Source organism: Miniopterus schreibersii (assembly GCF_964146895.1).
Source record: "Miniopterus schreibersii genome assembly, chromosome: 7".
NCBI lineage: Eukaryota > Metazoa > Chordata > Mammalia > Chiroptera > Miniopteridae > Miniopterus > Miniopterus schreibersii.
This window is the reverse complement of record NC_138108.1, coordinates 64,691,784-64,714,045: the sequence shown is the minus strand read 5'-3', so window position 1 is coordinate 64,714,045 and position 22,262 is coordinate 64,691,784. Positions and strand designations below refer to the sequence as shown.

Genomic DNA, 22,262 nt, shown 5'->3' with positions numbered 1-22,262 from the left:
TCAGAGTGCCGTGTTTACTTACCCCTCTATCTTTACCAGAACCCTCTTTTGGTTCTAATATATAAAATAAACTGCAAAACTGCCATTCTCTGGAGCATTTTCCCAATCCATTGAGATTTTGCTTCCAGGTATGGCCTCAAAATTTTGGCTAGGATAAACTTATGAGACTTTTCTATAGGCTGGATGTTATTTCATTGACATGCTTCACAAAAGAAAAAAATAGCTTCATTAGCCAATTGAAATATATTCCAAACCAGTAAATTACTTTCGTACTTAAAATTCTCATTTATTTTGGAGATAGGCAACTAACTACTCCTTCTTTGCAATTTTCTAACTTCGACTCAACTAAACTGTTTCTTGCTCTTTCCTAGTCCCTTCTTAAATGCTTTCCTATCTGAAATACTGAAAAAGAAAAGGTTCAAATAGGAAATAAATACATTTCCTAGAGATTTGGCAAGCTTGATGTGGCATGGTTCAGTTAAGAGTAGTTCTAAAAGAGATACAATTAATTCTAAGCTCTTTTCAGAAAAAAAAGCAAATATGTCTGATTTTTTTTAGGCTGGAAAGTAACTGGAAGAGTGGAAATTAGAGAGAGACAGAGAAAGAAAAGGAGAGAAAGAGAGGGAGAGAGGAGGGGAGTGGGAGGGAAAGGGAAAGAGAGGAAGAAAATAAAGCACAGTGTTTTTGTTTTATTTATTTATGTGCTTCTCTATTTAAAGTCTGATATTTTAGAAAATAAATTTTTTATAAAATATGAAATAAAAGCATAAATAAAAGTTGTGGCAAAGAAAGGGCCAAAACTGGTAACAAAATAAAATAGAGGTTGGTAATCTCACCAAATTTATAAACTTGTATGCAAAGGCCATTGTTATTTTTGCTTATTTCTTCTATCTTCCTTTCCCTTCCTTCTTTCTCTGTCTTCACTAGAATAAAATATAATAGCTGAATACTTCTCTTCCTCCTTTCCCTTCAAGTATATGACATCTGAGGACAATTTTAGAAAGTCTAACAGTTGACTGGGTAGCACCGTATTATCTCACTCAGCTTCTACTAAAATGAAGCATTGCCCACAAAAGCTGTAATAGAGTTCTTTTAAGAAATTCAGACAGATATAAGATAGAATATACTTCTGTCTATCATTTTAGATATATAGCTATGCCAATTTCTCTTTGTGGAGCTGTTCTGTGATATTCCACTTTCATTTTTATACCCAGTTTTATAGTTCCAAGATTCTCCTTTTTATTGCATTAAAACCTACTTTATCTTAATCACCTATTTCTGCTTCCTTTTAACTTATCTAAACTTTCTAGTTCATCTAGTAACCTTTATATTATTTAGACTGGTCTAAGAACTCAAATATACATCACTGAAGGGGTGGAGTGGAAAGTACAAAAAAAAAAGATTAGAAGAAATAGTGAAAGGAACCAACAAAAAAGCACAAAATGATCCCATTCAATCTTATAGTGAAACAGATTTTTTCATATAATGCAGAAAATTTAAAAAAAACTTTGCTAATTTAATAGCAAATAGGGAAAGTACCCAGGTTGTTTCTATTTTTGTTCTTATATATATCTTGAGAAGGGTGGGAGAGATGGACTGTATACATACATATAGTAAAATTACAAAATCTGCAATATCTGTTTTCTGGACCACTAATCTTTCACTTGTCCCTTTCTGGGTTGTCAGTCTAGTGATGCACAAAATCAAATTATATTTGTCATAGTCATCACCTGGGTGAGTTAAAAAATAACAAAATTAAGGATATGGAAAGAAAAAGAAGAAATAATTTTTTAATGAACTAAACAGAAGTGAAAGAATGAAGTTTAAATCAAAGTATCTAAAACGGGGGTGGGGGTGTCTGGCCCACAAAATCATTTGGTCTGGCCCTGCCAAGGCAACTGCAGGCGGGGACTCGAAATTCAATAAATCTAGGAGCTTTTTTTTCATAGCTAATTTTTAAACTGATAATTTTGCATGGCCCACAAATGATGTTATAAATATCTAAATGGCACTAAAAAAGTTTCCCGACTCCTGATCTAGAGAATGGGGAACCATGCAAAACATTTGAATACCTGGGACAACAATCTTCTTTAAAGAAATGACAAAAATATCTTAAATTTAAGAAAAAAGAATTCAATAAATGGATAAACAATCATAGAAAGACAGACAATGTTTTGTCATAAAGTGTGCATGTTTTACAAATTAATGCACATATTTAATGCAATTCCAATAAATATCCCCAAGTGAATTTGATTGGGAGTTGAACTTTTTAAAGTTCAGAATGATAAACAGATACAAAGAAATTATAAAGATCTTTTGAAAACTGAAAAACTTGTCCAGCCAGACATTAAGACTTTCTATGATATGCACTACACAAATATAAATTTAAATGAATTAAACACTTCAATGTATATGACCTAAAATCATAAAGCTCCTAGAAAAAGACATAGGTAAGTAAACTCTCTGACATTGTTTTCAGCAAGATCTTTATGGATATGTCTCCTTAGGCAAGAGCAACTAAAGAAAAAAAATAAACATATGGGACTGCATAAAACTAAAATCTTTTTTTCACAGCAAGGAACCAATCAACAAAATGAAAAGACAATTACTGAATGGAAGAAGATATTCCCAAATGATACATCCAATAAGGAGTTAATATCCAAAATATGTAAGGAATTCATACAAAGAAAACAAAAACACTAATTCAAAGAGATAATACACCCTTATGTTCATTGCAGCATTACTAGTAATAGCCAAGATATGAAATCTTTCCAATTGCAGCACCATGGATGGACCTAACTCTAAGTGAAATAAGTCAGACAGAGAAAACAAAGAGCACATGATTTCACTAATATGTGGAATCTAGAAAACAAAACAAATTAATGAACAAAACAGAAATGGACCCTTAGATATAGATAACAAGTTGATGGTTGCCAAAGGGGAGTGGGCTGGAAGGACGGGGGGCGGGGAACCTGACAAACTGGAGTATGCCTAGCTATGGGGCAGCCAAACTATGAACTAACCTAGAGAGGGTTTGGTGGAGAAAACAAACTAAACTAACCAAAACAGAACTCGAGGCTAGAGATGAACCAGGGAGCCAGTGCCCGTTAGGTGGTTATCGTGTCTTCCCAGCCTTAGGTGCCGGCATCTATTTCATTGAACAGAGCTTCCCTGTCCTCTTGCACAAACTCCTGGGAGGCTGCATAAGCAGTGTGAGGCTGGGTGTCAGGGTTAGGCACGCCTAGGTCTGGATCCCAGGTGCTGCATTTACTAGCTGGCTCATCTAAAAAGTCTCAGATTCCTTATCTGAAAAATGCTAGATAACAATAGCTGCTTTTTTTATGTCCTAAGTGGGAAGAGGCAGGGAACTGGTTGTTGAAGTGCAGGCGTTATATGTAGTTTATGTTCCTAAATTTTGTTTTTGGTAGTGGGATCATAGGTGCTTATCACATTATTAAAAATAAATAACTAAATGGGCCATAAATGAGAAAGGACTATGATTAATACAATTCTGTACACTAAAATCCTAATAATGATAATTATAATAGTAATAACAATAATAGTAATATTTATTTTTCAGGGTTATTCTATTTAAATAGCATGTGGAATGTTTAGCACATTGTTTGGCACCTTAAAAGAAGTAAGAAAGCAAGCTCTGAGTAGTCCTTAAAACTAGTTAATAGTACCCATTATGAGATGCCAAAGTTCAGAATTGTGGTTCACACACATCAGTGAGATAAAAATCACCAGGGAAGCGTGTGAAGACAGAGATTCCAGGTTCTACCCCGGGATGTGTGATTTTAAAAGTATATGCTGGGCCCATGAAGCTACTTATTTAATAACATCCTCCAAGGATTCTGATGCAAGTAGCCCCTGAACCACATCTTGGGAAAACACAAGTGAAAATACAACAAAACTTACTATGAGGATTCTACTCACAATTATAGAATGAAAGCATTCATATTAAGCTAAGATAAAAGATGTCTACAATCACTAATGTTATTTAACATTTTTCTGGGGGTAAAAGCACAAAGAGAACAAAATAATAGGCATACAAGTCTATATTAATCTATAAAATTAGAATTATTTTTAGTTTTATTTCATACTTAAAAAACTCAAGATGCTCAACTAAAAATGTTTTCTAAATAAAAATACAATTTAATAAAGTAGTTAGGCATAAAATTAATGCTCTAAAAGCAATATCCTTTCAATATACAAATAACAGAGTTAGAAATTTTACAATATAACAACAGGAAAATGATAAAATAAGTATTTTTAAGGGATAAAAGCATTCTAAAGTTCATGTAAAAATAAACTGTAATCAATAGAGAAATTTTATAAACATTTTGTAAAAGAAAATAGAACTATTATGCACTAGATATGTTAGTTTTTAATATTTATTTTAAAGCTATAATGATTAAAGACAATGGATACAGAACTTAATTGCACAAAACAAGCCATTAACTACTAGAAAAAATGAAATTAAAAAAATAAATTGGTATAGGAGTTTAATTTTTATTTTGAAACAAACCAGAGTAGCCGTAAGATGTTTTGATAAATTCAAGAATTTATAAAGACAAATCAACTAGGGAAAGAAAATTCCCAATTAACATAGTGAAACAATAAACTGGGAAACATTTACAACACATATAACAGATACCTACTTCCTTCAACACATTAATAGTACAACTTAAAAACAATACAATAGGAAATGCAAGTGGCTGTTAAACTTAGGAAAAGTTGCTGACTTTCATCCATAATAACAAAAATTAAAATTATATTTCAACACTATTCTCACTTAGCATATTAGTAAAGATTAAAATTGTTAACACTAGACAGTGTAGGTGAGTGATTTTCAACCTTTTTCATCTCATGGCACACATAAACTAATGACTTAAATTCTGCGGCACATCAAAAAATATATTTTTTCACGACTTGACAAAAAAAATAGGTATAATTTTGATTCATTCACACTGGACGGCTATTGTTGTATTGGCTATTGTCTCCCTCTCTCTTTTTTTAAGAGAAAGGGAGAGAGAGAGAGAGAGAAACATTGGTTTGTTGTTCCACCTATTTATGCATCCATTGGCTTATTCTTGTATGTGTCCCGACCACATATGGAACCTGCAACCTTGATGTATCAGGACGATGCTCTAACCCACTGAGTACCAGCCAGGGCATGTCATGTTTTTTTGTTTGTTTGTTTTCTTTTTAGTCAAGTATTGCATGTTTTAAAAATTCTTATGGCACAGCAGTGTGCCTGCCTCGGCACAAGGCTGGTGTAGGTAATGTGGCACTCCCATGCTATGTCTGTAAAGTGTCACCTGTTCCAACCTTTATAGAGGAGTATTTGGAAATATACATATATTTAATTGGTGTGTAAATTTTAAGTCACTATTGACATTTTTTGAAATTTATCAATTACAGTTGATTTGTGTGAAATGATGTAATATAAGGTACTGAAAACTAGTTATTGGACTAATAAGGTTATTGACATTCAGCGCTTGGTAATTCATTGTTCTACTTTGATAATGGATAAATTATTTGAAATATACAAATACACAAAATAAATCATTGTTTTATATTTTAAATTTTTCTGGAAAAATAAAAGACAGCCTTTTAAGATTTTAAATGTACTATTAAAACATAAGGTATTATTATTCTTGCACAATAAAAAATGAATCCATGTTGGATAACAAAAGTCACTCCATATATTCTGTGAGATGAAAAATACACCCTAATGTTATTTTTGCCACTAACAGTTTTTAACAGCATGCATTTATGACTCAAGATACTTGTTTTTGCTACTGTCATTTTTTTTGCATCAACTTTGACCCTGAATGAGAATGTCTAGCCAGAATGAAGTGATGCCTGAAGGTCACAGGCACCAGGGAAAGAATGAAAAAAAACCTCTTGAGATAGACATCCCATATTTCAAATTATTGTCTCCAGAATCCCTTGCATGTTATTTCCAAATTAAATGTATTTAATAATAGCAGTTTTTATGGTTACCTGTGATGTCTCTTTTCTCATGGTACAGCATGTCTTTTGATATATTGGCATTGCAATTTTAGTTTTCCCTCCAATACAAAAAATCTGTTGATGATATATTCTAATAAAAAGGTTCAAATAAGATGCAAAAGATGTTAAGATCTGAGATTTGTAACTTTTTATTTCTCAACTACCCTCTTCCCTGTTTTTCAAATCTTAAGCTCAGCTATCTCTTCTAAGATCCAGACCCAAATTCCTTATTCCCTGCTAGACAACTCCATCTAGATGTTTCTGGTATCTCAAGCTTAATCCTTTATAATAAAATATATATATCCTCCCCAAATGCAAATAAAACAACACACACACACACACACACATTTAAGAGAGACACTAAATCTTCTCTTACTCTGTGTCTATCTCAGTGACTGGCACCAGGATCCACTGAATCATCCAAGCAAGAAACTAGGAAGTCACCTCTGATCCCTTCCCCTATGCACCAGCCCGGATCCAGTCACCTTGCCCGTGAATTCTACTGCTTTCATACATTTCATATTACCTTCCTCTCCTCACCTACACTGACCTCCCTCATCTACCTCAGTCAGTATATGGCCATAGGTCTCGGCCAAGTCCTACTTCAGGTTTTTACTATTAAAGACCATTCTCCACATTCCATCAAAATCATCTTTTAAATGAAATCTTGTTATGTAATGATCCATCTAAAAGTCTTTGAAGACATGTTCCACAAAATTAAATCTATCTCCTTACCTGGCATAGAAGACCTTCCATTAGTTGGCCCCTGGCTTCCTGTCTAGTACGTTTTTCTTGCTGGTTTCCCTCTTGAGTGCTATGCTATGACCACACTAACTTCCTGAAGTTCTTTCTCTCCCTCGCTCCCTTCTCCCCTACACCTTTCTTCTTCTCTTTGTGTGTGTCTCCATTCCCCACCACTCTGTTCTTTCTGTGCATTTGCATCTGACATTCCCAGTCAGGAACATCCCTTTTCTAATCGACCTACTCCTGATTGACTCACAATAGTTCTTTGTGTTCAGATTAAATACTGCCTTCTCTTTGGAGCCTTACCTATCTTTTAGGGGGTTTATTAGGCCTGGCTTGAATTTATTAAGTGGAAGGGGAAAAATAAAGGTCTCTTAATAAAGTATATAATACACTTCAAACAGGAAGAAGTAAAGCAAGGATCGTTATTTACCTTTGGGACAAAAGAAGTCATCATATTGACAAACACCACCACCACCACCAACAGAAGCCAAGAGGGGGTAAAAACATTTTAAATCTATCATGGGCCAGGGTCTGTGGTACGTGCATTAGTATTTGTAGTCTATATTATTATATTTCATTTACTATAACGTCTTGGCTGTATTGGTTATTAACATACCTGTAAACTATAGTTAAAGAAACAGCACTTCATAAATCCAAGGTATATGTTTGTCCCTGGTCAACACACAGCACAGAAACATTTGCTGAGGATCAAAATTACATTTTATCTGCATAGTGTAGTTGTCCTAAGAATTTATTTCCTTCTAGTGTCCAAAATACAGTGAACAATGAGCACCAAGAGTGCTCCAGGTATTATTTTCTATGTCATAGCTTTAATAGGGTAAATTTTTAGCTACAACTCAAAAGAGTGAAGCCAAAAGAAGTAAACAAACAAAAAAGACATTATTATAGGAAGAAATAAGATATTTTTAGTTAACTATATATACACACACGTACAACACAGAGGGACTTGATAGAACTAACAATAAACTGAACTTTTATTTGCCCTTAAGTTTCCTTCGTTAAGCTATCTAGTTTAAGGAATCTCTTTTATAGAACTGGTATGGTGGGAACCATAACTGTGTTATATCAGAAATGTATGCATTTGATCACCAAGACTGAATAATACTCCAGACACTAGTAGAGTCCTTGGAATTTTTCCAGTTCATGTACCAGTGTTCAGTACCTGCATGTGTTTCAGCTGCAAAATTTTAAAACATTTTCCCAGAATACTTCAGGGCTGCAGTGTTTCCCCCACTGTCAGTCCATGTGTGCTCAGGGAATGCAAACTAATTACCCTAAGCAAAACATAATTAAGGAGGGAAATTTATTCCAAAAACATCGCATAATACTTCCCACATACAAATAGAAATGATTCCTGGATTATGTTTTGCATGATTTATTACTACTGTGTATAACTTGTGCAGGTAACAGAGAATGAGCTGTATTAATTACTACTGATAAATCGAGTTAAGATCTAACGGGACTATGGAGCCTTTCAACAAATTCATTCAGATCTATTAAGGTACTGTTTTAAAATATAAAAGAACATATAATATATATTTAAGTTTGTACAACATTCCATGAATATGGTTAGATATTTTATGAACTTACTGTGTGTGTCTGTATGTGGGCAGTATTGCTGAGATTCTGAGAGAGGATTGACTGGAAGGTAAAATAAAATAGATCATAGGTAAAAATTCATATCCTTAAGGAACTTGACCTGTCTGCATTGTACTGATTCTGAATCTTTACTGTTTACTTTTATTAATGGAACTGTTTCCAAGCTTGCCTATAAATGTGTCAGATTCCTAAACTGCACAGTGATCATGAATTTCAGTGAAGTAGAAACTAATCTATACAAAAGAAACTCTTTCCTATCTTCAGTTCTCTCAACTTTAAAGAGAATTTTATTTATTTAAAGGCAAGGGACTTTAAACTTTATTTTACTTCTCACTTTAATATCTACCCAATATCTTTCATTTACTCAAAACAATTGAATACATTACTAATATGCTGGACAATACACAAAGTGAAATGTTGGATATAAAATGATGGCAAAAGTATACCAAAAATGATGATAAATTAGTTAGAAAAATGTACCTGTTTGCAGATACAAACAATCACTATATAATTTGTTGTTAATACCCTTTGCCCTTAAACTGTCAGGGAAGGGAAAGATATACAGGTTGAGCCGTGAACTTGATTTAGAATTTCAGTGTAGCAGAACTTCTATCAAAGATAAATTAAAGGAAAAGTACGTGACATGATGATGAAAAAAATCATATAATCTGTGAATTCAAATAAAATGCAAAATGCATTTACATCTGCTATCCAATTCTATGGATACTATTTCTCTCCAGCCTGAAGTAGAGAATATTCAATTATAAAACATTACAAACTGCCCGAATAATAATGCTAACAAAATTTGCATTTCTTTATTATTTGAAAAAGTAATAATCTACTATGAATATCAAATTAGGCCAGCTTTAAACCATATGACATGAGAGGCAAAAAAGACTTATTGGATAACCTTGTCAGGTTCTCTATCATGAAATATCTTCCCCATCATTATAAGTGCCTGGTCAAATTCAGTTTCAAAGACTCAAGCAAAAGTTCTAAGGCACGTCAGCCTAACAGACTGAGCATTAGGAAATTAGGTTACATGTTAGTTACAGAGGGGAAGCGCCCGCCTCTCTGTGGGTTCTCAGAACTGCTGCCCTATATGGCATCGTTCCTGGAACACTGGCCAGGGACCGTGGCGCTTCCTGGACTTACAAGAACCAACCAGCTTACCAGAATTTCTGATCCCTTCATAAGATTTGAAGCTGCGCTGCTTTCCTGCAAGATATAAAGGCTTCCAGGAACTGCCTGCCTTAATATTCAAAGATTTATTGAAGTTAAAAAAAAAGGTCTAAATGCCTTGGTCTTCCAACATTTAAAAATACATGGTACACGGAATAACTATTCATGCAACAACAACTAATACGGAGCAGTGTTGGAATTTGAACCCAAGTTTCAAGTTCTGAATTTAGGCTTTTAACCACTACACCTGGAAAATATCCAAAGGGATATTTTATTAGGAGGATATTGTCATAATGTTGCTTTGCACATTACAGATGCTTTGCACTAAGTCGATTTTTACAAATTTATAAGATGTAGTACCTAGAAATGATTCTCAAAAGGTCACTAGTATATATATTTACGTAATGATGCATACAAATATACTATTTGCATATTAACCTACACAAACAAGGAACAGAGATTTTGTGTCCCAGGTAAGTGGTGCTAATAGATACTGGTAAGTTGGGTCTTGACTTACATATTAAAATTTTGGATGTCACTCTGAATCTGATGGCTGATAACAAATGCTCAGGTGTTGGAGGAGGTCATCAAGAAGGCTTGACAGGCATTGACTTGAGAGCTGGACCCTGGCAACTGGAGTCTTCTCACTCCCTCCCCTCTCCTTGGAATGTGCCTTCCTTTTGCCTTCCTTGTTCCCAGAAGCTGCTCCAAGAATACATCCTTGAGGTAGAAATGTGGTGTTGAGACTAACTGAACTGGGGATGTGGCAGAACCCAGTTAAGGGCTCCGGTGTATGTGACCGAATCCAGTTAGGGCCTCACTGTAAGAACTTATAAAATTTGGAGGAGGGAGTGGAAATCTACTGGTCTTGCAGTGTCCCAAGACAACCCTCACAGGAAACTGAGGTCATCTGGCTCTCTCTTTGTTCTCTCCCTGCCTGTCCTATAGAAGGGTCAGTTTCAGATTATACTTGGGATGTTCCTAAGGAGCCTAAAAAGCAACACCAGTTTATTTAAACTAAATCTTCCGTATCTGTGATATGTGATTTTAATGGTGTTTTCCATGTTTATTTTTTATTTTAAATTCTTCCAAGAAAAAGAAAAGAACTGCACTCTATCTGTGCACTTATTTGATTTTCTCATTTTTTTTTCTCACTGAGTAGTTTACGTAAAGAAAATGAAGCTTTCTCAAGTCTCATAAAATGCTTAGGCCTGCAGCTGGTCTGGAGGGCAGACAATAAAAACTCACTATTAATAAAACTAAACAGAATACATAACTCTCGGATTTAATTAAAAAAAAATTTGATGCTTGAGAAACATAAAAGTAAGAAAATATAGAATAAATACAAGAATACAGAAGAAATTGTGTCTTAAGTATTATGCTCATCAGAGATAATCTACTCCTGAAAGAGGGGCTTTCTGAAATTGAGGAGAGATGTAATTTGAGTGTATTAGTCAAAACTCAAGTTTCAAGTGCAGAATCCCAATTTAAACTGGTAAAATGAAATTATATGAGATGAAATAAAGAGAGAAAGGTTAGCTTTTTTTCCCTGGCACCTGGGAGGTGGGAGGCTGCTTCAGAATGAAGCTGCGCATTTCTTTCCCAGACACTGGCTGCCAGAAACTCATTAAAGTGGACAGTGAACGCAAACTTTGTACTTTTATGAGAAGCCTATGGCCACAGAAGTTGCTGCTGACACCCTGGGGGAAGCCCGGGAGGCTTATGTGGCTCGGAACAGTGGTGGGAAAGACAAACGAGGCTTCCCCGTGAAGCAGGTGTCCTGGCCCACGGCATGTCCCCCTGCTGCTAAGGCGCATCCTTGTTACTGACCAAGGAGGACTGGACGGAGCAGGTGCCATCTGCTCGGGGTTGCACTGCGGATGCCAGTCTCAGGGTCTCAACTTGACCATAGTAACAGAAGGGGAGAAAGACGATCCTGGTCTCGGGGATACTACTGGGCCTCGTCAGCTGGGGCCCCAGAGAGCCAGCAGGACCTGCTAACGCTTCAGTCTCTCTAAAGAAGATGCTGTTCGCCACTGTGCTGTGAGAAAGGCCCTGCGCGCAGAAGGTAAGAACCTCGGACCAAGCGCCCAGGATTCAGCCTCTTGTTACTCCACGTGTCCTGCAGCACACACGCGTGCTGCTCTGAAGAAACCACAGACTAAGAAAAGTAAAGAGGCTGCAGAATATGCTAAACTTTGGGCTAAGAGAATGAAGGAGGCCAGAGGGAAAAACGCCAGGGGCAGGTCATCAAGAGACGTAGGCTGTCCTCTCTGAGGGCTCCTACCTCCGAGTCCAGTAAAAAAATGAGATTTTCTAAGAGTAGGAAATAAATAAGAGCAAACATCAAAAAAGAAAAAAGAAAAAAGAAAAAAAAAATTATTGGCTCACTAACTAAAGTTTCAGAGTTAGATCTGATTACTTGTACAAATGAACAGAGAGGCTCATGTTGTCTTACTGGGGAGAACCTGGGGTCCGCTCCCCATCTCTCTACATCACTCTCTTGTGTTTTCCTCTGGTTTGACGTCATCTCAGCCTCTACATGGTGGCTCCTGGCAGCTCCAGGCTTTGATTTTCACATCTACATCCAGAGAGCAGAGAGCTAACTTCCTCTAATTGTTCCAGGATTACATAGGTTTTAAAGAGATTATCATATTTGTGAGTCAGATTTGACTGGGTCAGACATAAATTCTGACCTTTGGTATGAATTTAGCTTCAAAATCTCTAAAAGGCCTTAAGTTCATCGAATGCTTACAAGGAGACTCTGTGCTTCATAATTTCAATTTGTAAAATGGGAACAATTATAGCACCTATCTTATACATTTGTAATAAAGATTAATTAAAGGTTGTGTTTCATCTTTAGTTAGAAAATGCATTCCTTTTTCTTTTCAGTGCCTGTAGATCACTCAAATTTTCCTACACACTTTTATTTTTATTTACCAAATAGAATTAAATAGTAATATAACTTTTTTGCTCAGTTAAATTAAATATTTATTCAAGAAATTTAGCTTCCACTGCTAAATCTATGTATTGTATAATTGCACCTTTGAATATTTAATGATAGTTATAGCCAGGCTATACATTAATACACATGTTTATATTAATACACATGTTTTTATCTTTCTGTATATATGTTTTCTTAAAACTTATGGACACTGTAAGATTTTGCCCATTTCATGCGAGGCACAATAATAAAAGACATGGCTAAAGGAGTTCAGTACCACAAAACCAGTATTGCAAGAAATGCTAAAAGGACTGCTCTAAGAAAAAGAAGGAATAGGGAGAGAAAGGTACATCAGCATAAAGGGGAAAAAATGGCAGTAAATAAGTTCATATCAATAGTAACCTTAAATGTAAATGGAATAAGTGGTCCAATCAAAAAGCATAGAGTAGCTGAATGGATAAGAAAACAGGACTCAAATATATGCTGTCTACAAGAGACCCACCTGAGAGCAAAAGATTCATACAGGATAAAAGTGAAGGAATGGAAAAAAATATTCCATGCAAATGGAAAGGAAAAAAAAGCTGGAGTAGCAATTCTTATTTCTGACAAAACAGACTTCAAAATAAAAACCATAAGAAGAGACAAAGATGGTCACTACATAAAGGGATCAATCCAACAGGAGGAAATAACCCTTATAAACATTTATGCACCCAATACAGGAGCACCTAAATATATAAAAAAATTCTTGGTGGACTTTAAGGGGAAGATTGTTAGCAACACAATCATAGTGGGGGACTTTAACACCTCGCTGTCAGCATTGGACAGATCATCAAGACAAAAAATCAACAGGGAAACGCAGACCTTAAATGACTCACTAGATCTAATGGATTTAATTGACATTTACAGAACATTTCATCCCAAAGCAGCAGAATACACATTCTTCTCAAGTGCACATGGAACATTCTCCAAAATCGACCACATGTTAGGGCACAAGGCAAGTCTCTACAAATATAAGAAGATTGAAGTCATATTAAGCATCACCTTGGATCACAATGCCATGAAACTAGAAATCAACCACTATAAAAAAACTCAAAAATATTCAAACACATGGAGGCTAAATAGCATGTTATTAAACAATGAATGGGTTACAAATGAGATCAAGGAAGAAATCAAACACTTCTTGGAAAAAAATGAAAATAAACAGACAACAACCCAAAAATCTATGGGACATAGCAAAAGCAGTCCTGAGAGGAAAGTTTATAGCATTACAGGCCTATCTCAGGAAACAAGAAAAAGCTCTACTAAACCATCTAACACAACAACTAAGAACTAGAATGAGAACAGCAAGAAAAGCCCCGAGGAAGTATAAGGAAGGAAATAATACTTCAGTTTTTGAACACTCCTTGGAAGTCAAACATGCTACATGGCTTTCGCTGCGTGCAAGATCCTCAGGCCTAGCTGTTGGCTGTTGATCCCTTGGTTTTCGAATGTTTCAGAACTTGAATGGTCTTCCATATAATATCAACTCTTATTTATGCCCTTTCTCTTTTTTTCCACTTCCAAAATATCAACATTTTCAAAAGACTAGCATCTTAAGAAAATACTGTTCTGTTATATCACATTTTATTACAAAAGAATAAAAACTTCACCCATTGATCAAAAACAAAAAATAGCTAAAGGAGGTTAAGTTTAGAAGCCCTTCAGAAATAAACAACTAATTTTTGTTGTTGTGGAAAACTTCACCTCATAAGTCTTTTGCGCACAGCCTTGGGCTCCTATGGTGAGTTTCAAAGTTTGGTAGTATATCTCTTGGTTTCTCCTAATCTTTTTTGTAATTACTTATGGTTCACAGTCTTTAGGATTATTTCTGTTTTAGTAGCTATCTTGTCCTTTCCACAAATGTGCCCACCTTTACTCTGTGTTGTACGCCTTCAGGATTCTAGGAAATGACCGGTGAGTGAGCCACCCACCTCTTCAGAATAGTCCCTACCAAGTGTTGGTGAAAGTTGCCCAAGTCATACCATAGACAACTGGATTCGTTTTCTTTGGCCATGAGTTAAATTTCTAGTTGTTTTGTCTTTGTTTAATCTGTAGGGTTTTTGCTGTTTTTGACACTTAGGCTAGTTTTTCTCTGTCTGTAAGTCAGAAATGTCAGCTCCCTTTATTTTTATCAGTTTTATGGAGATATAATTGACATGTGACATTATATTAGTATAAGGTATATAACATAATAATTTGAAATATGTATATTTTGTGAAGTGATTACCTCAATAAGTTTAGCTCACATCCATCACCTCACAGTTAATTGTTTCTCTTGTGATGAGAACTACTCACTTAGCAACTTTCAAATATATGCCATATTATCAACTATTGTCACCATGCTTTATATTACATCTCATAACTGACTTATTTATAATTGACAGTTTATAACTTTGGACCGCCTTCACCCATTTCTCCTGTCCTCAACTCCCTCCACCCCTTTCCCCATGCCCACTTTCAGTAACCACAGGTCTATTCTCTGATTCTATGCGTTCAGTTTTTTAGACTCCAAATATAAATGAGATCATACAACAGATTTCACTTAACATAATTCCTTCAAGGTCCATCCTTGTATCTATGTTGTTGGAAATGATAGGATTTCCTCCTTTTTTATGGAGGAAAAATATTTATGTATGAGTGTGTAATTAGATACACAATTTCTTTTTTTTATGTTTTAACTTATCTTTATTGTTGAAAGTATTACAAATGTCCCCCTTTCCCCTCTATTGATACCTTCCACCTTGCACCACCCCAGGCTTTCACTACGCTATTGTCTGTGTTCATGTGTTATGCATATATGCATATAAGTTCTTAGGATAATCTCTCCCCACTCACCCTTGCCTTCCCTCTAAGATTAGTCAGTCTGTTCCATGCTTCTATGTCTCTGTATCTATTTTGTTCATTAGATTCCACATATGCATAAGGTTATGTGATACTTGTCTTTCTCTGACTGGTTTATTTCACTTAGCATAATACTCTCCAGGTCCCACTATGCTGCCTAAAAGGGTAAGGGATCCTTTTCACAGTTGCATAGTATTCCATGGTGTAAATGTCAGAGAAGATGCTTGATATAATTTCAATCTTCTTGAACTTGTAGACTTGTATTGTGTCCTAACACATGGTCTATCATTGAGAATGTTCCATGTCCACTTGAGGAGACTGTATATGCGGGAGCTTTGGGGTGAAATGTTCTGTAAATATCAATTAAATCCATCTGATCTAGTATGTCATTTAGAGTTACTGTCTCCTTATTGATTTTTTGTCTGAAAGAAAGTTCTATCCAGTAAAGTCAGTGGGGTGTTAAAGTCCCCTACTATGACTGTATTACTGCCAATCTCTCCCTTAAAGTACTCCAGAAAGAAATTTTGTTTTGTTTAGTTTTGTTTTCAGCCTGTGTGAGTCCTTTGTTTTGAGATGGGTATATATAAAAGTAAAATGCATGATAATATCAAATCTGAGAGGGAAGTACACTATCGTACACTTACACTACACTATTGTGTACTTATGGTACACATGAAGTGGTATAGTATAAGTTGAAGATACACTTGCAATAAGTTAAAAGGAATGTATGAATACTAAATTACCTACTAAATTAACAAAATAATTGTTACTAATAAGTCAATATCAGTTCATCATGAGAACATAATACTACTAATCATTTATGCACCTAGTAGCAGAGCTTTAAAATACATGAAGCAAAAACTAATAAAACTGCAAGGAGAAACAGATAAATTCACAATTTTAGTCATGAGTTTTAGTGCCACTCCTCTCAATAATTGACATACCAAGTAGACAGAAAATCAAGAATACAGCAATCTTGAGCAAAACAATCAACCTGCTTGACCTTTTTGATGCTTATGGGTCATCAAACCAGCAACATTCTTCTTCTCAAAGGTAAGATAGACTCTTAGCATATGGACATTTACTAAGACAGACTATATACTGGATTATAAAAGAAGATAAAATGTACATTTACAAGGAATCAAGTAATATAAGTATCTTCTCTGACCAAATGAAATTAAGTTAGAAAACAATAACGGAAATAAAATCTCTAGAAAAGTTCCCTAGTATTTGGAAACTGAATAATACACTTTATATCACCCATAGATCAAAAAGAAATTAAAAGTGAATATAAAAAGTATTTAGCCCTAGCCGGGTTTCTCAGTGGTTAGAGCACTGGCCCATGGACTGAAGGGTCTCAGGTTTGATTCTGGCGGGTGCAGGGGTCGAGTGCCTAGGTTTCCAGTTTGATTCCCAGCCCAGGTCAGGGGATGTGCGGGAGGCAACCGGTTGATGTGTCTCTCTCACATCAGTGTTTCTCTCTTTCTCTCTCTCTTTTTCTCCCTTCCACTCTCTCTTAAAAGCAATGGAAAAAATATATTCAGGTGAGCATGGAAAAAAAAAACTTAAACATAATAAAAATAAACCATAGTAAAACCTACTCCAAAATGGAACCCCACTAATTTTAAGGAAAACTTTAGCACTGAACACCTGTAATAGGAAGGAAGGTCTAAAACCAATGAGCTTAGCGTCCACCTTTAAAACTTGCAAAATAAATAAATAAATACAAAATTGTGAAAAGGAAATAATACAGATAGAAGTAAAAATCAATAAAATAGAATACAGAAAAACAATAGAGAATACCAATAAAACAAAAAAAAAGATTCTTTGAAAAAATAATTAAATTGACAAACTCTTCCCTAGACTGAGCAAAAAGAAAAGATACAAATTTCTAATATTATGAATAGGTAAAGGGCCATCACTACACATTCTACAGATAGTAAAAGGCTAAGAGGAGGATATTATGAAGAGCTTTATGTCAAGAAGTTTGACAACTTAGTTGAAAAAGTACAACTTCCTTGAAAAATACAAATAACCAAAGCTTATTCTAGAAAACATAAGTAATTAAGCAGTCCTATACTATGAAAAAATTATAACTTTAATTAAAAATATTTCCATAAATATCTTTAGGGATGCTGAGGTCAGCACTGCCTTACTTGAAACCAGACAAAGATGTTACAAAAAAATGAAAAGTATATATCTCTCATAAACATAAATGCAAAAATTGTAACCAAAATTTAACAAATTGAATCCAAAGATATATTTCCTAATGTTTGGTAACCTACCCCCCCCTTTTTTTTTGTATTTTGAAAAACATAATTTAATTTAATTTTTCCATCACCACTTATCCTCTGTATGCTCTCTTCCACCTCCACCCATCCCCCTCCACACACACACCTGCAATCACAACACTGCTGTCCACGAGTTTTCTCTCTTTTATTTTTCTTTTTTGCTCAATCCTTTCACCAACCCCCATCACCCATCACCCCCACTCAGCTGTCTGCCTGCTCTCTATGAGTCTGCTTCTATTTTGCTTGGTAGTTCAGTTTGTTCATTAAATTCCATATATGAGTGAAATCATGTTACTTGTCTTTCTCTGAGTGGCTTATTTCGCTTAGCACAATGCTCTCCAGATCCATTTATGCTGTTGCAAAGGGTAAAATTTTCTTCCTTTTTACAGCAGAGTAGATTCCATTTTGTAAATGTACCATGGTTTTTTTAATCCACTGATCTACTGATGGAATCCAACAATATATTAAAAGTATAATAAGTCATGACCAAGTTGGTAGTGTTTATTCAAAAATGCAGTTAGTTTAATATTTGAATGTCAATCAATATAATTATTCATATTAACAAAGTAAATCATCTCAATGGGGGGAAATAATTTGACAAAAATGTAGCATCCATTACTGATAAAAACTCTCAGCAAACTGGGAAAAGAAAGGAGATTTTTCAACTTGATAACAGTCATCTATGAAAAAAACCTACAGGTAACATACTTGACAACGAATGACTGAATGTCTGCACTAAGAGCAGGAACAAGACAAGACTGGGATCTGCTCTCATTACTTTTATTCAACACAGTACCTGAAACTCTGGTAATTGCCTTTAGACAAGAAAAAGAATTAGAAGACAACTGAATTGAGAGGAAGAAGTGACATGCCAATGACTGGTTATCTATGTGGAAAATTCAAAGGAACTCTCAAAAAAGATACTAAAATTAAAGTTTACCAAGGTCAAAGGACACAATTATCAATATGCAAATGACATTTGTATGTCTATATACTAGCAACAAATAATTGGAAATTTAAATTTAAAAACAGTGCCATTAATATCTGCATAAAATATGAATTGACTGTGTGAAATATGTGAAAACATGTACATGATAACAATAATCATTATAAAGAGGCATTAAAGAATAAATGAGAGATATATCTTGTTTATGTGTTAAAAGGCATAATATTGTCAAGATGTCAGTTCTCCCTAAACTAATCAATTTAATACAGTGCCAGCATACTTTCTGTAGAAACTGGAAAGCTGATTTTAAAATTCACATGGATATTTGAAAAACCTAGCATAGTCAAAACAATTTAGAAAGAAGAAAAAAATTAAAGGGCTAATTTTAAAATTAGTATAAAACTAAAATAATCAATATAATAAGGTGTCGGTAAATAGATTAGTGGAATAGAATAAAAACTTAAGAAATAAACTCACACCTATATAAAACACTGATTTTTGACATAACTATAAAGGCAAGAATAGCTTTCTCAACAAATGATGCTAAAAAAATCATATATCCACATGTGAAAAAAAAATTTTTGAATCCATACTGAATTTTGGGAATGAGTATTTTTCACTCACTAGGAAATAAAGGTGTGGCGAGTGGAAGTACAAATTTTGATAAATACACAAATATGCAAATCTACTCTATAAAACGCATTTATTGTTTTTTATTTTATTTTTGAACATGTCTACTAATAAAATTATCAAAAAAATTTCTCCTGTTTTCTTTCCAGAATGATTACATATTTGTAGCTTTTTGGCAAATAGAAATACTGTAAAACAATTGTATACAAACTCAATTTAAATAATAAACTTGGCATTTGGATCATTTTTTATAAAGGAAATGTGTTAGTAAACATTATAGTATGCATAAAGAATTTTAAAATAAATGTATTTGTCAGGCTGTCTCAAAAACAAATTGACCCTTTATAACATCTTTAATTTTAGGCAGAATTTTAGGAAATTCATTTAGTCTTTTTATTTAATGAGCAGAAGATAATGGCAACCTGCATATAAAAATAAGGTAATTTAAATCCCTTTCTCTTTCATAAAAAAATAATTTACTGTTTATTGAATTGGATAGATGGTGGTTTTAGTGTATATAGAAACATACGAACAAACAGGCTTATAAATATTATAGTGTGTAATACAAAGCTAAAGGATAGTTGTTTTCTAAAATGCAGTATTAATTTTCCTAAAAGGCATTGGTTATAAAGTATCAATAATCTGGTATATTATAACAAAAATCTACTTTTTAAAATATATTAATTATCTTCCAAATTCCTTCAACTGCTCTGTCCTGATTTCCACATTTGAGAGGAAAAAGAATCTTGACATTTTCTTACTAGATGCTGTCTCATTACAGGGGTGTGAATGTTGAGAAGTTGCCATGTTGACAGCTGTTCTGGACTTTTAGGCAAATTATTAATGATTGAACTGATTCTAGCAATTCTCCTACTTTTTTTGCAAACATTTGCTTCAGCTTTATACTTGAGCTCCTTCAGTTACTTGCACAGAGTTTAGCTTCCTGGTTGGCTACCAATATGATAGAGTTTTTTTTCCTCTCTAAGCTTTGGCATAAAATAATTTACGAATTAAAAGCATTACCTTTAATAACAACTGCAGCTTAGATTTTATAGTGCTAATAGTCTAAAAAGTTTTCTTTACAAATATTATCAAGATGTTGCCTGGGAGCTTTCCTGTTGTTTAAGAATTGCAGCTAAGTCCCAAAGTAGAAAACAATGGAGCTCTAAATAAGTTCTGTGCTTTGAATATTTAACTAGACTTGATTAAGTTTTAATAACTGAAAGAGACCAGAAAAAGTATGGTGCCTGTCTCTCATTAAGAGACAAGAAAAGTAGACATCAAAACGGCATGCTTGAAAGCAATGATTAGAAAAATAAAATTCTTTCATATTAATATCCCACTGAGTTGCTTTAATGAATTGGTTACTTATCTATTATCTCATTTGTTCTTTAAAGCTACCCCATGAAATAGGCAAGACAGGGATTAATAGTAGTATCTCAGAGGTGAAAAGTGAAAATAATCTCTCAAAATATTCTTGTTCCCTCTGCTACACTTGACCTATAAAGAAACTGATGAGCAGAGGTCATTTAGTAACTGATAAAGCCAAAGAGCAGGATCTAACCAAAATTTTGTCAGTGTTACACCTTAAGGCTCCACAAATTTGACTGAGAGAAGTGGTAACAGCTAGTCTCATTCCTTAACCTCTAGCCATGAATTGGGCCTCTCTTTTACCTCTGCATAGCTGAACTCCGCCTGCTTTACAGGGTTGACAAAAGTAGGTTGACAGTTGTGAGTACCTGAAACGGAGTTTATCCCTGTATCCTTATTTATTTATTGACTTATTTTTAATTGAATTTATTGGGGTGACATTCGTTAATAAAATTATACAGGTTTCAGGTATACAGTACCTCACTGTAGTATTTATTTGTATTATCTGTCTTATTATTATTGTTATTATTTCATATCCTTGCTTACAAATAATCTTTAGGTAATGGTGGCTGGTAATTTAACCTGCTTTTGCCCATCCCTGTATAAAGGAGACACTGCTGTGTGTGACTTCAGAGAAACCTTCCTGGATCACCGAGTCACCTCCTCCCCATAGTCATGACCTTATCATTCCCTCACCCTATTTGATGTTCTTCCCTTTGAAATTATCTTGTTTATTTATGTGATTATTTGTTGATTTGTTTCCCTAATGCTCCATGAACACAGAGGACTTATTGGACTTGTACACTGACAAGTTCTTAGTATCTTGAACAATATGGGGAACATACTATTTGTGAAACAAATGGTTTCTAAGAAAGTGCCCTCAGGCTCGATGCCATCTCACTCTCTCATTGACCAGAGCTGCCTTTTCCCACTTGACACACAGGGTCGCCTAAACCGCTGCGGCGGAAAACTCTACTCTCAACCTTCGGAGCTGTATCTCTTCCAGCCTTCCTACATTTTCTTCTTTTTACCCACGACAAAGGTGACATCAAAATTTATCTATCAGTGCCAGGTTTCCTAACTTATTTTTTCAAAAGCAGCATATTAAAACTCAGAGAAGTTAAATGACTTGGTTTGGGGTTGAATAGTTAGTAATTACAGGAGCCTTAACTAGAACAAGGTCTTTTGCCTTTTTATTTAATGCTCTGAAGGATAAATATTCCTAATCAGTATCGGGGTAGGAAAGATTCCTCTAGAGAAGAGATAGAGGATTTTATATTACTCCCTATTGCACAGGTCTCTGTTATTCTGGAATTCCAAAGTAAGAAAAAAAAACACCTGAATTCTACTAAAAAAACATTTTGATTTTTCTGGTATCACTTTCGTGGAGAAGAAATGAAAGAATCAAATTCCATCCTGCCTTAAAGTTAATAAACAGTGGCTCAGACTTGTCCATAAATATTTAGATGAAAGATTTAATCTCAGTTTTGCAGAAAACTAAGTCAAGCCTCAAACTATTTAAGTTATTAACTTACCTGAAGTCACACAGGTAATAAGAACCAGAATTTGAACCCAATTATTGTTGAAGCATGAAAAATATAGACTCATAGATGTGAAAGGACATTGAAAT

At 34.5% G+C, this 22,262-nt stretch overlaps 1 protein-coding gene and 1 pseudogene across 2 annotated transcripts in view; one reads left to right on the top strand and one right to left on the bottom strand.

Annotated features, from left to right (window-relative positions):
- LRP1B (LDL receptor related protein 1B) overlaps positions 1 to 22,262 on the bottom strand; it is a 1,542,074-nt gene that overhangs the window by 734,103 nt on the left and 785,709 nt on the right. The gene's annotated exons all lie outside the window — the stretch shown is intronic.
- Positions 11,152 to 11,903, top strand: LOC308559753 (small ribosomal subunit protein eS6 pseudogene; annotated as a pseudogene). Its single transcript has one exon. The product of its transcript is annotated as a small ribosomal subunit protein eS6 pseudogene (transcript).